The sequence below is a fragment of the Poecilia reticulata genome, chromosome 2, assembly GCF_904066995.2.
Source record: "Poecilia reticulata chromosome 2, P_reticulata-male-v2, whole genome shotgun sequence".
In the NCBI taxonomy this organism is placed as follows: domain Eukaryota; kingdom Metazoa; phylum Chordata; class Actinopteri; order Cyprinodontiformes; family Poeciliidae; genus Poecilia; species Poecilia reticulata.
The window spans coordinates 40,607,693-40,614,388 of record NC_088831.1 but is presented as its reverse complement, the minus strand read 5'-3'; the positions used below and the strand labels follow the sequence as shown (position 1 = coordinate 40,614,388).

Below are 6,696 nucleotides of genomic sequence, written 5' to 3'. Positions count from 1 at the left end.
CTCAAGAGTTTAACCTTGGGTGGTATTAGCAGACGTTCTCTGAGAGGAATAGGACAAAAATCACTGTTATGTTTTTTCAGTCCTTAAAAGCAAGTTTAGTTGCTGCAGATGAATCTTTTCTTTCAGCTTTTCCCTTTCATGGGTCTCCACAGCCAATCAACTGCCTGTCTTTAGTCCCATCCTCTCCACCCTCGCACACTCTACGTCACATTCCCTTTCTCCACATCTATAAATCTCCTTCCTGTTCTTCCTCTTGACCCTGTGGCTCCTGTTGAGACGCTTTACCAAGGTCGAGAAAGAGTCACACGCTGTTAGACAAAGGCCCATAGTAAAAAGTTACATGTTTGATTCTGTTAGACACCAAGGTCCATTTCTCACGAAAAAGAAACGTTTTCCCAGGCCACAGAGACATGGTGTGATTTCAGGGAGTGTCTTCAGTCCATATAATCAGCTACCCTCCTCTTTCTCCTCAGACGCTACAGACTTTTTTAGAAACTCTTCTCGGATGTAATGGTTAAAGCGTCTCCTTTCAGCGCTGAAAGTGAATAAAATAAGTAAAGTCTGAATGCTTTTCTTGGCTGATTTTATGCTCCGTGTGTCAATACAAATTATGATTCATCGATCGGGATTTCCATTCCCAACAGTTGGTAGCAGAGGATGGTTTTGTGTTGACACATGAGCGGAGATTGGACTGGCCGTTCAGGCGCAGGCTTTCCGGAACAGTACTCTGGTGTGGGGCCCACATGAAAGGTAAGGACATTTGTTCCTTAATATACACCATTGTACTGTTTCTCAGGTCTGTATAAATTTCAGTTATCAGCCGTTGTCTGTACTGTTTCCCAGGTTTGTCTAAATTTCATACATTTCAAATTCATGTTTAACTGTTCATAGGAGTATAGACAAGAAAAAGTAGATTTAGGTGTGAAGAAACAGTAGTTTTTAGGTATGAAGAAATAAAGTAGTTTTTAGGTGTGGAGAAATAAAGTAGTTTTTAGGTGTGGAGAAATAAAGTAGTTTTTAGGTGTGGAGAAATAAAGTAGTTTTTAGGTGTGGAGAAATAAAGTAGTTTTTAGGTGTGAAGATTTAGGTGTGAAGATTTAGGTGTGAAGATTTAGGTGTGAAGATTTAGGTGTGAAGATTTAGGTGTTAAGGCTGATTGGCTTGCAGTGGGAACTGGCCGTCCCCCGCTTTTCCTGGACGCGGGAAAAGTTCAGGCTAGGTTTTGTCGGTTTTATCCTCGGGGAGTACTGCCCTCGGAAAAGAACGCGGTAGCCAATCAAGGACTTACTCAAGAGACACAAAAAGTGTTGAGAGGGTCCACCATAGGATAAGATGGTAATAATATGAAATAAGGTTGATCGCGATCTGATCCTCTATAGAATAAGAGTTGAAAGAGGACAAAAATAAGAGTTGAAAGAGGACAAAAATAGGAGCTGAAAAGCGTGGATCCATTTCTGTGTAAAGCTGTGTGTGTCTGTCAGCTGTGTGTGTAAGCTTCTGCCGCTGAGCAGCCGCCATGTGTTAAAGTGTACTCTTTTCTGTTTATGGTAATGTGTTTTAAAACCATGGTAAACCTTGGGGAACTATAATCAGTGGGAGGTTTTTGATTTTATCTGTGGTTGTTGACAATTCTTTCTGCTGCGTTTGATTTCCTCGCCGCCGTGCGAGCAAAACAACAAAAAAAAAAGAGGTGATTTTTGAAACCTAAATTTTGAGCCTAAAAAGATGGAGAGTGAACTTGAAAAGGAAAAAATACGATCCAAAGTGGGGCATCAGGTCATAGATTACACTCTGAGAGCAAATAGAAGCATTAATAACTTATTTGGCAGAGCATGATGAATATCAAAATAAGGGAAAAAGAGAAAAACTAAATAAAAAGGATAGAATACCTGGTGCAGATGAAAGGAGGCGACCTGTTAAACAGACAGCCTTCGGGGTAATACTGGCTGGAAGGAATAAATGACGCTAAGGGAAAACTGATTGGAACTAAACTAATCTGGCACAATCCACTATTTTCACATGTGGTAAAATTAACTATATGAAAGATGAATGAAATTACAAAACAGGTAAAATTAAAAACAAAATAAAGTGACATCTAATGTGTTGAAGTTTTTGAAACTCAGCTTAGCTGTAGAGGGGTTTAAATTTAAACTTAATGAAACTTGAAAAATTGAGGTTTATAGCAACTTGAACTTTATCATGGACTAAACAATATTTTCTCTCTTATTATCTTATCAAAAACAGGATTTATTTTCATTTGAAACTTGGTCACCTTAAAATACATAAAGAGGGAACTGAATTGGTAAATAAATATGAGTATGTGTTTGATTCAAAGGGTGATTATGAAACAGCTCTAGATTCAATTACATTGGTTGCAACATATTCTTGTCTCAAAGACAATTAATGATTCTAAATCTAAATAATTCGGTTACCTCATTTCAAAGTGGGAAATAATACATTTGAAAAGGAGTAATCACATTTCAGCTTTGGTTTAAAACCAGATAGCATTTATTACGAGACTGTTTCATTTAGTTTGACGTGTTTTATTTTCTTTTCATTTTTATTAATATGATTGTTGTTTTTATATTCTAATAACAAAACTAACTAACTTACTAACTAACTAACTGCTGCTTTCGAAATACATGCGTGTCTTGCGTGTCACAAATTGGATATGATGAAACTTCTAAAGTGGATATGATTGATTATGTAAAAAGAAACTGATTGGACAACAATGGGCTCACAACACTTGTGTGCCTTAAATTTTGATTGAATTGATGCATAAATTCAAGTCCAACAGAACATTTGATTTGAAACGCAATGACATCTTACAGTACTGCACAATATTTGTCTACATTTTTGTTTTTCTCCTCTGCCACAAAAGAAAAATCTGATCAATTTTTCTTTTGTCAGTTCAAAATAAACATTGACACGGCCTTTTAGGAAAGCAATCCAAATTCTGATCTGAACTCTTTAAAATAATAAAACTTTTGGCCTTTGCAGTACAGTTTCAGTTGGACATTTTAGAAATATGTGCAGAAAAGGAATCTGAAAAATATTTCTGAGAACAATAGAAATGTTGTTGTCAGAAATGTTTGTTTTCTATTTACATACGAAAACAAAAGGGGGAAATGGTAAAAGATAAACATAAAACTTAAGTAAGATAAAACATTTCTGAGAAAACTTTACATTTAGAACATCTGATAGTCTACTTTCAATTCTAGATAGATGATTTGGAAAACTTGTGAAACCCTGTAAAATTTTTGTTTTGGAGAAAAGTAAATGCAAAATCGCTTTCAAATTTTTAAATTATATCAACAGGGGGTGGAGAAGAAATAGACTCTAATTACTAGTTGGTTTAAAGATACGGTTAATTATGAATGTATTCATTTGACATTGGTATATTGTGAGTTCATTTAATGAGCTCTTATACTGTTCCTTCCTGCATGACTGAAATACAGAGTTATAGAGAAGCTCTTACTAAATTAACAATTGGTTATATAAAATTGAATAGCTTCAATCAATATCTATGCCATGTTTATTTTCAGATTGATGGGTTTCCTGCATCACCTCTAATTTTAATTGTATAAAGTTACAGTTGGATGTAATTGTTATCATTGAGAACATTTTGGTTAAAAGTACTTTAAATTCTACGGAGCCCCAAAGGGGACATGGAGAAAAATTCTGACAAAATGTGAACAATTTTTTATTCTAAAAAGAAAACAATACATAAATACAACACTCAGCAGTTTTGAAAAATATCAGGATAATGGTAATATTTTCATTAATGGAATAAAGAATAACTGATTACAGTTTTCTTTTGACCTAAATTATTAAGGAAATTTAACTGGTTGTCTTAAAGTGTGGCAATATCACAAGGATGCTTTTGTGTAAAATTGTACAATATTGAATTAATTATTTTACATATGCATTTGAATAACCAATAGATGAAAAGTGTATGAAGCTGGAAATACTAAATTTTGTCAAAATGTTTAATAATTTCTTAGTTTGATTTTTGAAAGGAGTTGGTTCCACAACCGGTTAATTCTGAAACATTTGAGGGTGAATCATCTTAATGCATTTCTATTTTATCTTTTGAGCTCAGACTGAGGCAGTGGACGTTATCTGAGCCGCTCCAGTGACCCTGAGCCTGGCTGAAACAAAAGAAAAGAAACAAAAAAGAGGCAACTGTACATCACAAGCTACAGAAAAGACAGTTAATATATAATTATGTGAGCAAAAGGGGGCACACACTTTTATTTTCTTAATTTACTTTGTTTTTACTCTAGCAGTTCTGCTTCCTGTGGTCTGACGGGGACCATGGGGGCCGGGTTTTGCGGGTTCAGGGCCATGCGAGGAGAAAAGGCATCAGCCCTCTGCTGTTCTTAGCCACGCCGACTTGGACATTTGCACTTTCTACACCTATGAATTGTACCATCTTCTGCTGGACTGCTGTTTGAGGGCAAAGACCTATTGGACGATTCTTACAGCTTCTACAGAGGTCAGTGAGGTTGGATTTTTCCTGTTGTCACATGAGGACGAATTGCAGCTTGCAGGATCTCGCATTGGATGTTTGACTGTGATCTCTGAGGACACACCTGGCTACAGGACGAGACCCAGGCGTGATTTATGAGGGTCTCCTATGGCAGAAAAGACCACCGGATTCTGCCCGACGTGATACGGAGGTTTGAAAACAATGACATGCTGTATCTCTCCGTCCCTCCCTCGCTCTCTCAAGGGGGGCCACACACTTTGTCCAGATTTTTCTGCACAGCGGGACTGAATGCTGCCCTGAACAGCTTCTGATGGGGCAAATGGAACATCACATGTAAAGTCATCCTGAGACTCAGAGGCGGTCCTGCTTGTCTGTTGCCATGATTGGTCCTGGGTTCTACGTCTCTGGTCATGTGGTTTGGGCTCCGGGGCCCCTGGGATTCCACTGAGTCTACAGGTTGGAGACAAAATGGCTGCCAACAAAACTTGGTAGTTTTTAATGGTTTTTCTTGAATTTTTGAGTTGTGTGATGCCACTTTTTCTCACCTTAGTTTAATTTACAGCACATTCATGGTCTACTGTCTTTGCATTCTGACCTCTGCTATATGACCCCCAGGATAAGTTTAATGGTACAAGTGAAGGCTCGATGCAGCAGGGTGTTAGAACTCTCTGCAGGTTACAGAAATATTTTGTTTGCTTGAATGATTATAACTCTGATTGTCCAACATCTGGCTAATGTGTTTTTCTCCTCCAGCATGACAACGATTGAAAAAGGATAAAAGTACGGTAAAAAAATGTTAATTTCCTGATTTACAAAAGCACAACCAGCCACACTTCAAATACAAAAAAGAATAGTCTAAAATCTATTTGGTTCAAATTACAGTGGCTACAAATATGAGGACTAGTATTTCAAGTTTTGATTTAAGTTTATTTGAATCCATTTCAAATCTTAGGAAAATTACTCTTCAGAAAATTACTGAATCAAATGATGGGTTTACTGCACATATTGTCAATCAAATATTCAATTCTTTCACTGAGGTGTAAACACCCTGTTTAAATTAAACCCAACTGTTATAGTTAGCAATGAAAGAAATTTGGGCTAAATGATTTGAGTGGGTTTCTTAGGAGTTTCTGTACCGAAACATTAAACAGTGTTTCAATACAGAAACAGGGGGAGATGCATGGAATGAATCTAATCTACAAATTGTGAGTTAATCTGATCTATTGAGAAATGTTTCAGTTTTGGGCTTCAGCAAAATATAAGAGGTTAAATCAAAATTCACAAATGTTTTAACTATTCGAATGAGTTTCCAAAGTAATACTGAATATTCTGAATTGAATACATTAAAATTAACAATGATGTCATGTGTCAAATAGATTTCTACAAAATAGAGTTGTTTAAAACAGGGAATAAATTGTTTGCTTCTCTCTGGCTATAATTCAAAATAATTTGTTTAACCAAGTCATGCAGAAAGGTCTAACCTGAAAATTATATAATTTAATAAATCTAGTTGTATCAAATTTCTCCCCAAAACTGCCAAAAACATTGATAAATATGATAAACACTACAAAAGAGGGTAATTCAGTTAAATAAATATTTATAGAAGGGTTTCGAAAGAACCAATTTTTCAAAAAGTAAAAGTGTTGAACTTTTGGGATTTAAAACCATAAAGTCACTTTAATATGGAGTGACAGGGTTAACTTTATTCTTGTAAAAAAAAAAACAAGCAAAAAAAAAAAAAACAGGCTAATTACATGAGGTTTTAAAATGACAAGAAAAATACGAAGATTCAAAGTAAATTGGTCTAAATTGGGATTTACAAATGAGCAATTATGGAACTGCTTAAAGCGGGTCAAACAGATTGACAGAATTAAGCTAAAGATCTAGTGCAATATGTAACTATTGATTCAAGGTCTGTCTAAAATGTCTAAACATTTCTCATAATCATAATTTACAGTTTTTGGTTTGAGACAAAACAGGGTTATCTTTTATGACACGAATGGAATATATTACAAAGGATCTTAACATGTATCATTAACTTTTCACACTATTGACAATATGTTACAAGCCTTTAGTATAGCGGGTTACTTCTTATTAAAGGAGGACTATTTGATTGAACTTGATTAAAATAAAAGCAAAACATTTATGTATGGTTTAAATTTTCTGCTAAAGTTTCTATTAGGGATAATTCATGTACATTTCAA

The 6,696-nt window shown here is 35.4% G+C and overlaps 1 long non-coding RNA gene across 1 annotated transcript; it reads left to right on the top strand.

Moving 5' to 3' along the window:
* The first annotated feature begins 266 nt into the window (after positions 1–266).
* On the top strand, positions 267–6,260 carry LOC108166942 (uncharacterized). The gene is made up of 2 exons (XR_014086644.1): positions 267–1,047; positions 1,088–6,260. It is a non-coding gene; the product is annotated as an uncharacterized LOC108166942 (long non-coding RNA).
* Positions 6,261–6,696: the final 436 nt, after the last annotated feature.